This window comes from Papaver somniferum, unplaced genomic scaffold (genome assembly GCF_003573695.1).
Source record: "Papaver somniferum cultivar HN1 unplaced genomic scaffold, ASM357369v1 unplaced-scaffold_10, whole genome shotgun sequence".
In the NCBI taxonomy this organism is placed as follows: domain Eukaryota; kingdom Viridiplantae; phylum Streptophyta; class Magnoliopsida; order Ranunculales; family Papaveraceae; genus Papaver; species Papaver somniferum.
In genome coordinates this window covers 3,175,055-3,184,026 of record NW_020618825.1, presented here as the reverse complement: position 1 = coordinate 3,184,026, position 8,972 = coordinate 3,175,055, and the positions used below count along the sequence as shown (strand labels likewise).

General features: G+C 35.9%; 2 long non-coding RNA genes across 2 annotated transcripts; one reads left to right on the top strand and one right to left on the bottom strand.

The window, feature by feature from the left end:
• The first annotated feature begins 3,052 nt into the window (after positions 1-3,052).
• LOC113326153 lies at positions 3,053-3,584 on the top strand. The gene is made up of 2 exons (XR_003348346.1): positions 3,053-3,182; positions 3,299-3,584. It is a non-coding gene; the product is annotated as an uncharacterized LOC113326153 (long non-coding RNA).
• A 3,158-nt stretch (positions 3,585-6,742) lies between these two features.
• Positions 6,743-8,462, bottom strand: LOC113326762. The gene is made up of 3 exons (XR_003348526.1): positions 8,412-8,462; positions 8,227-8,301; positions 6,743-6,767 (listed from the first exon to the last, which is right to left on the bottom strand). It is a non-coding gene; the product is annotated as an uncharacterized LOC113326762 (long non-coding RNA).
• Between the last annotated feature and the right edge of the window lie 510 nt (positions 8,463-8,972).

The window sequence follows — 8,972 nt, the reverse complement described above, 5'->3', positions numbered from 1 at the left end:
CATATGGGTTTTATGGGTCTTGTAACTTGTATACCCGTATACATGTTAAGGTTTACTAAAACAACATTTTCTTGCATTTGAAACAAGATTCGTTTGTTTTATTGCACTGAAAACAATAATTCTTTATATTGGGAACAAAAATTTATTGTTTTTAGTGCAAGAAAAACCAATTTCTAGTAGAATAAGACAAAAAAACACAATTTCCAAAGAAATAAAATAATTCTTTATTAAACCTTAACATGTATACGGGTATACAAGTTAACAAAAGTCGGGTTTTATTTGAGGCATGCTACTAAAAGACAAAACGGGTCATTAGGAATAAGGGTGCACACGGTACGGTTCGGCTCGGTTCTTGCCGAGGCCGAGTACTTGTACCTCCCAGGGGTCGGTTCCCAGATTTTGGACCGGTACCGTGTACCTCGGTTCCGGTACCATTCGGTACATGTACAGTTCCGGTACGGGACCGGTACCGGTCGGTTCCTGTGACTTTTCAGATAAATTTTTTTTTTGTTTTTCAGACAAATTTTCCTGTTAGTTTTACCTGTTTTTCAATATATTAAGCAAATCTCAATCATAGAACAAAGTAACAACTAACAAGTGGCAATAATACTAGCTATCCAAAGTGCCAAACAACCAAAGTCTTGAAAATCTGAAAAAATAACAACTAACAAGAAGCAGTACAGTAGCACACAAACACACACACTGACCAACACAAACAATACTACAAGTCTACAATACGATAGTAAGTTGGTTGGATAGAGGATCCAACAAATGTATCTGTAGCAGGTGTAGGTGTAGCATCTGAAGTAGGTATAGGAGTAGCCGTTCCACAAGCTAGACTTGATGCATCCATGACTGATCACATAGAAATCACAAATAAACATAAACGTAAGTACATAATACAAGCTAGAACGTCCTCAGCTAGAGGCATGAGACTAAAGTTGTTCCTAAGAAAACAAATAAACAAAAAAAGATAGCTACAGCGTTAAAGACAGACAACAAACACGACATTACTTGAAAAATGAATATCATGTATAACTCTTAGTAGCATAAAATATGTGTTGTTTTCACTAAAGTGTCATTTATCCCCCTGGATTAGGAAAGACATGATCCTCCACTAACCCTAAAAATACTCTGCTTGTTTGCTACATTTTAGCCTATGGAATGAAGCTACCCGCTTAACTGCTTACAATAACTACCGGCTGTCATGTTCCATCAATGAAACAGCAATAAGCAACTTTAAATATAGCTTATAGAGTATAGTCATCACTGCACGGCAAAACCCATTAAAAGACAATGAAGAAGATTAGTTTAATGAAATTGAACCAGGGAAGGACATGCTCTATATAACTAAACTACTGTGAAAAAATTACAAAAAAGAATAAAAGTATACATAGTACAAATACACACACATTTCCCAGCTCTTAAGACTAAAGCCATGTGAGGATGAGATGGAAGATGGGTACAGAAACAAATGCATGAGCTTCTTCATACTTGTATAGAATTGTTTTAAACAAAAAAGAAATTAGATAGTTCTTGCTGTTAAGAGCCTATAGCTAGGTTCTCTATGCCAATTTGAGAAGTATAGGTTACTAAGTGTGGAAATTATTGGCAAATGACAACTCAAACAGTATTAATTAAAAACTATTTAATTAAAAACTCAAAAATTAAAAACTCAAAACAAAAAAATTGGTTAGCTCCAAAGATCTTAAAGAACACTCGGTCTCAAACAGTATTAATTGAAAAAATTATAAAAAAGGAAGAAATAAAAAGTATCTTAATGGGTTTCCTTGGTTAAAGTTGGATGGTTCCTTCTTCCTTGAATCCTTTCCCTTCGTCTTCTCCCTGGCGTGAGTGATAACTTACACTGTGAAATTAAAAGTTTGAAACCCTAAATTAAATTAATCAAAAGTCAAATAAAGCTCAAATTTAAAAAATCAAGGAACCCATAGTCTAAATCAAACGATTTAAACACAATAACTAATAGAAATTGATTAAAATTGGAGAAAAAAAAAGCAAAAAAAGTAAAAAACTTACACAAATCACTGATCGAGAGGTGGAGTAACTGGTGTTGTTCGTTCTTGGAGATTAATGATTTAATGGAGACTAATCAATGGAGTTCAGAGAATCAGAGACAGAGTTCTTCTCAGTTCTCTTTCTCAGAGAGAACACGGAAAAAACGAAAATGAAAAACCCTAGTGTTAGGTTCTATATATACCCCCCTTAATCTAACGACTATTATTAGTTCAGTACCCCTAAATCTAATGGTTATAAATCGTCGGTACTTTCGGTCCGGACGGTACGGGACTTAGACAGGACCGTGTACCTGTACCTTCCCAGCCTCGGTTCCTATTTTTTGGACCGATACCTGTACCCCCTTCCTCGGTTCGGGACAAAAACAGGTACGGGTCCACCGGTACCGGGACGGTCCGTCGGTCCGGCTCGGTTCCTGTGCACCCTTAATTAGGAAGTAATTTCCTAAACTTTTACCCCAACCATTCTCTTAGTGCCTATTTTACCCCTGGTTAATTAGTGTGGATTAATTGTTTTAGGCATTAATTAACCGTTTTAGATATGAGATAAAATATTAAACGACTGATATTTTTGGATTTTTTTTCCAAAAATGCTACCGATAATTGGTTTAGTTTCGTAAACGGATTCGGGTTTGGTGTTTCGGAATTTAGAAAGGCCATAAAGAATCGGTTAACATAGGCGTAAATAAAACCCAATTCCATTAATCAGGTTTACTTTTCGTCGTATATTTAGCGATTGTTTCATTTTTGTAAGGAAACAAATTCATTCATAATTTCAATCATTTCAATCTACTCCTTTTTGTAAATCCAACTACAACCTTATTTTTTTATGGCTAATTAATTTATTTTAAATCTTGGAGAATCCTATTAGTTAATGTCATAAATCACGCATGGGCCCTAATTAAACTAATTTATTTTAAATCTTGGAGAATCCTGTTAGTTAATGCCATACACGCATGGGCCCCAATTAAATTATGAATTTGTGATTACCAAACAAAACCATTATAAATGTATTCATCAGTCAATCAAACAACAATGTGATAGAGATGAAAATGGGTAGTAGCTCCTCCATGAAGATAGTCATGGCTTTGATCTTTTCCTTGTTGCTTCTTGGTCGTTTCTCTGCTGAGGCAGCAGGAAGAATTAGCGGTTAGTATATACTTATTAAGAACTTTAAATTTTACTTTTTCCTATATCAAAATCTTTCGTATATCACCCTTGCTAAATGTGGCGAAGGATAAATTATGATTAATGACATTATACAGATGGTGCAGCAGCAACAAAAGATGTATGTTTCAACCTAGAAGGAAAATGTCCAAGTGGTCAGGATTGTGATAGTTGTTGCAAGTCATCATTGGGTTACTCCTCAGGATGGGCGTTGCTTGGAATTTGTTGTTGCCAAAAGGATTCCATGAAGGTCTAATTTCATTATATTAATTAGCTAATAAGAACATCCCCACTGGAATGTGATACGGTTCCCCCATGAAATGCAATGTAAAAGCAAAAATTCCTTAAAAAAATATCATCTCCAACCATGGGGTTTTGAAATAAGATTTGTATACATGCGTATAATGTGAAGCACCAAAGTAACGAAGATGTCTTTGTGTCCACGATCAATTAATGTTCGCAGTGTCAATAGAACATAATAATTGAAATGAATGAATGCATGGATATGAAATAGAGAGGAAAACTCTGAGCATTGAAGCTCATCATCGTTTTACTAGAATTATCTAATCTAAATGTGGCGATAGTGCACAAGTAAATATAATCAAGCATGGATGAAGGCATAGAATGTAAAAGTAATAAATAACGAGTGCGAAACATAAATGAGACGACCGTTTACGTGGCTCAGCTCTAAGGCCTACATCCACGGGGTATTAAGGGTTTTCACTGTGAATTGATCGAGGTTACAAGAGCTCAGTCAAATAACTTTGAGTAAGTAAGAAAAGTAAAATTACATGGATACAACTCATATCTAAGGCTTACTCTTTCTTTCTCTTCTAACGCTTTTCTCTCTAAAATTGGTCGATCCCCTCTCTCTTAGTAGAGCGGGGTATTTATAGATGCATCGTGGGCCCCTCCTAGCGATACAGTTGTTACCTACTGTCTCGGCTGCGTAATGCTCCAAAGATAGTCGTCGTGCTAACCGAAGATGCTTCAACAGTAATGTATTGTCACGACGATCCACCTCTGTATGAGCCACAAAAAACGTGACATGTATTCTCTGTTCATGGCTTTTAATGTGGGTAGATGGATAATTCCCGCGCCTGAGACAGGTATTATTGCAGTTGTCATTTCGGTGTCAGTTGGACCTCATCTTTGTTATTCATTTTGAATTCACCTCGAGATAGGGTTAAGTGAAACCTTTGAGTTGTTATTGTACCTCGCGGCCAACTTCTCATCAGGAACTCCCTGGTTCCTTGGTCGTCAGATCTGCACACTGATTGCCTCATGATAGGTGATGGTTCTTGATCTTATATGTTGTCGGGTGTTGGAACATGGCTTCCTTTTCTGATACCTCGACATTATATGTCTCCAACATGTAACTAGAGCTGTCAACCGGGCAAGCTAGGGTCAACCCGGCCCTAGCTTGACAAGCCATGGACGGGTTAGGGTCAGCCCTAGCCCTAGTACTGTTCATGTACAAGCCCAAAACCCCAACCCTAGCCCTAGACGGGTTGGCTCTGACGGGTTGCTGGTTGGCTGGTAAATTTGACTTTATTATTTTTTTGCTAAAAATATGAATATGGTAAACAACCACAAATCTAAATACTAAAAAGTGCATACTGAAAACAAATTACAGATTCCACAATACAACTGAAACATGATTGAAATGAACCAAACCAAAGTTGTGGAGTGGAATACATATAGACATAGTTATATACATATATAAAACCAAAAAAAATACAAACTTCCACTTTTACTGCCTACCAGTTTACCACAGTATCACCTACTAAAAGTCTAAAACACTTCATCACTAGTGAAGAGGAGACCATAATAACAACCAATTCCTGCACAAAAAGTATCATATTCATTAATAAGGAATTAAGGATATAGGTCCAGGATTGTGATTCATATAAGAATCCTCAAAGTGATAGTAACTATTATCTATGTTTGTCCTTTTATATACAAAAGTGGACAAACTGAAGTACTGAACTGAAGCTACCGTCTACTGAACTGACTTTGAAATCTTGAATCACAACCTAAACCCTCATATGCAGTCACATATACAATATATATCGTTAGTGTCTCCCTTCATATTTATACAAAAAATAGGAGACAGTGATATCATATGGAATTCCAAAATATTTCCTAAATCAGTGCCCAAAAAATGTTCTTTTTCCATGTATCTTTGTAATTGTGTGTCTAGAAGTGTATCACTTCAAGATGCTCCAGTATGAATCTGTAATTTCCAGCAAAAAGTATATCAAACAAAAGGATGTGTTAATGTAAATAAATAGAATTTTTCATAATTACCCGCTTTATATCGCTGAAGTACAGATACTAATTAGACGCATAAGAACTTACTGCCTCATTGTTGTTTGCTGGCTCAAATGCCAATACATCCTCACTAATATCATTATCTTTCACTTCCTCAACATCAGTTGATGCAGCTCCTACATATAATTGAAAATAAGTAATTATCAATCTCATATATATTGTTAAATAGACTTACAACTAATTTTAAATATTACTCAAGACACTTAGCCTCTTACCAATTCTATATATCCAATCACGACTTGTTATCAATGCCTCGGCACTTTCAGGTGATAAGGAGCTGCGATATCTGTCAAGTACCCTTCCCCCAAGGCTAAATGCAGATTCTGAAGCAACAGTTGAAATAGGAATTGATAAAATATCGGTTGTCATTCTTGTAAGATTAGGGTATCGTAGTTCTTGGCTTCTCCAATACTTCAAGATGTCAAAATCAGTTGACATTGATCCTGATGAATCACTTAGATATTGTTCTAGTCCTGACTTGTCAGATTGTTGACCACCATTTTTTTTTGCGCGGCAAATTCCTGCATCAAAAAACTTCAACAATTAACTACCAGTTCTATATGGACAGTTATAGAAATGTTCAAGCAGTTAAAACTTAAAGAAATATCACCTGCATAAAAGCACTTCCATTGCGTCCAGAATTCCCACCATTTACAGTACCCGAATTCTGAGTTTCATTGGTTGTCGAACCTCTTAAAGTTGACGTCGTATGATACTCTTTATAGAGTGCCGCCATCCTTTTTCTAATAATATCAACTTCCTTCTTCATTTCACGCTCAACAGGATACACCTTTTCTAAAGTAAACTCTACAAATTCAAACTTCAATCGAGGGTCTAAAACGACTGCCATTGCCAATATTGGACTCAATTTTTTCCAATACTTGGCAAATTTTTCTTGCATTTTCTTCGCCATGTTTCTGATGAACTCAATGTCATTAGTTGTCTCTTGATCTAATAATACTTTAATCTGACAAACCCCATCAAAATAAAAATTAGAAGTAGGATACTTGTTTCCAGAGAATAGAGTCGTGAGGTCATAAAAGACCTTGAGAAACTTCGTGACCACTTTGATTTGCTCCCATTCTTCCCCATTAAGAGACTCTGCATAGTCAGGGCCCACCAACCTCAAATGAGTGAAGACTTTTTCATACGAAATACAACTTTGCAACATAAGATAAGTAGAATTCCATCTTGTCTTAACATCTTGTCGAACACCCATCTTTACTGACATTCCTAAATCGCTGACAGTATCCAAGAAATTTTGTTTTCTTCTTTGTGAACCTTTAAGGTACTTCACTGCTAACCTTATCTTGATTACTGTTGGATCAATCTCTGTCAGTCCATCTCTTACAATAAGATTTATTATGTGAGCACAACACCTTATATGAAAGTTTCTTTTCCCAGTATCCGACATAACATTCCTTGCAATGAATCGACTCTTCAATATCTTAACACATGAAGTATTTGATGCAGCGTTATCCAAAGTGATGTTGGTTACTTTTCCTTCAATTCCCCAATCATTTAACATCAGAAATAACTTATCTGAAAGTGCTTGACCAGTATGGGGTGGTGGCAGTGGAGAAAAATTTAAAAGAAACTTCTGCAATACCCAATCTTGATCAACAAAGTGTACTGTTAAACTTATGTATCCAGTGGTGTTGACGGAGGTCCACATGTATGATGTTAGACATATTTTACCTGGAGCACATTGTAATTTCTTGCGAATAACTTCTTTTTGGAACTTATGCATTTTAAGAATATCATACCTTGTAGTATTCCTTAATATGGTTTCAACATCGACATTCAGACAACTACATAACTCCCTAAATTCAGTCTATTCTACACAATTAAAGGGGAGATTTTTACCAATAATTAGTCTTGCAACTAAATCCCGAAACTTTGATTGATCTATTTTGCGTGCACGAGTAGCCAGTTCTCCATTATTTGTAGATAACAAAAGTTGCCCCACATCTTGCATCTTCAGTCTAGGGCACTTCTTTAAATGCCTTGACATAGTTGATGTTCCTCCTTTCTGACTGTCATAAGCATAATCCTTCCCACAATGCTTGCACGTAGCCTTTTCTTTACCATCTTTGTCTCGTGACCAATCAAAATCATTCTATACTTTTGATGTAAACTTCCTTTTCTTTGAAGCATGCTCTTGAATTGTCATCGAATCTACTACTGTGATATCCTCTTCACTCATGACATCGTCATGGTCTTCTTCAACTGACATTTTAGGAAGCTACATAAAGAATTCAAAAATCAAAATTAGTAAGCCTTGAGCTACATCACAGGGGACTAGAGCTGTCAATAATTAAAATCCCAACAAGTACACATCCCAAACTGGCAAAGGCAAAGCCAACAAAAGTATGCTTTTTTACACTTTCATGTAAGCCAAAATAAAACATGTGCTTTCTGATTCTGACATGCACATATGGAGTTCATTTCCATTTTCAGAATCAGTAAACCTTTGTAATTCAAATAAATATTCACAAGCATAACGTAAGCAAGCTATGCATTATTAATTTATTATAGATTGATATTAAGAGATAGATTGACATTAAGAGACATGAGTTAACAATAAATAACACAAATTCGTGAAAAGGGGATTGGGGTTCTAAGAATCATTTCCACAAACACCTAACAGTACTTAAAACAAGTTATGCATTAAAAACTTAGAACTGCTCACCTAGATTAGGAAAGTAGAAGTAAAATCATCGGCCAATTTTTCCTATTCTTCTTCAACGGTAGTCTAAAGAAAGCCCTAACCCCTGAAAATCAAACAGATAGTTAGAAAATTAAAAAAAAAAAAGATCATTAAAGTTAAACTTAAAGATCAAAATCTAATCTATAACTTAGAAGTGAAAAAACAACCTAAAGGATAAAACTTGGTTAGTTGATTACGAGTAAAGCCCTAACCCTAACCCCTGAAAATCAAACAGAATAACAGATAGTTAGAAAATTAAAAAAAAAAGATTATTATAGTTAAACTTAAAGATCAAAATCTAATCTAGAACTCAGAATAGAAAAAACAACCCTATTTAGTTTTAAGTTAGAAAAAGAGACGAACACGAATACCTCTGCCTCCAGTCCAGACTCCAGTTCAGATCTAAAACTTGAAGTAGAAGTTTTCTGATTTCTCTTTCTTTAGAAAACTTAGATAAGAATGAGAAGTACCCGGTTACCTGGGTAGCAGGTGAAATACTACCGATACCTCCGATAACAGGTTATTATCATAATTTAACGGGTTGGCTGGTAACCCGCGGGTTAGACCTAGCCCGGCTTGTTTTCTATTAGGGTCAGATATAACAGACCTAGCCCGGCCCATTTAGGAAACAAGCTCAGCCAAGCCGGGTTGAAACAAGCCGGACTAGGGTCAACCCGCGGGCCGGGTTACTAATTGACAGCTCTACATGTAACCTCCAAGACACATGG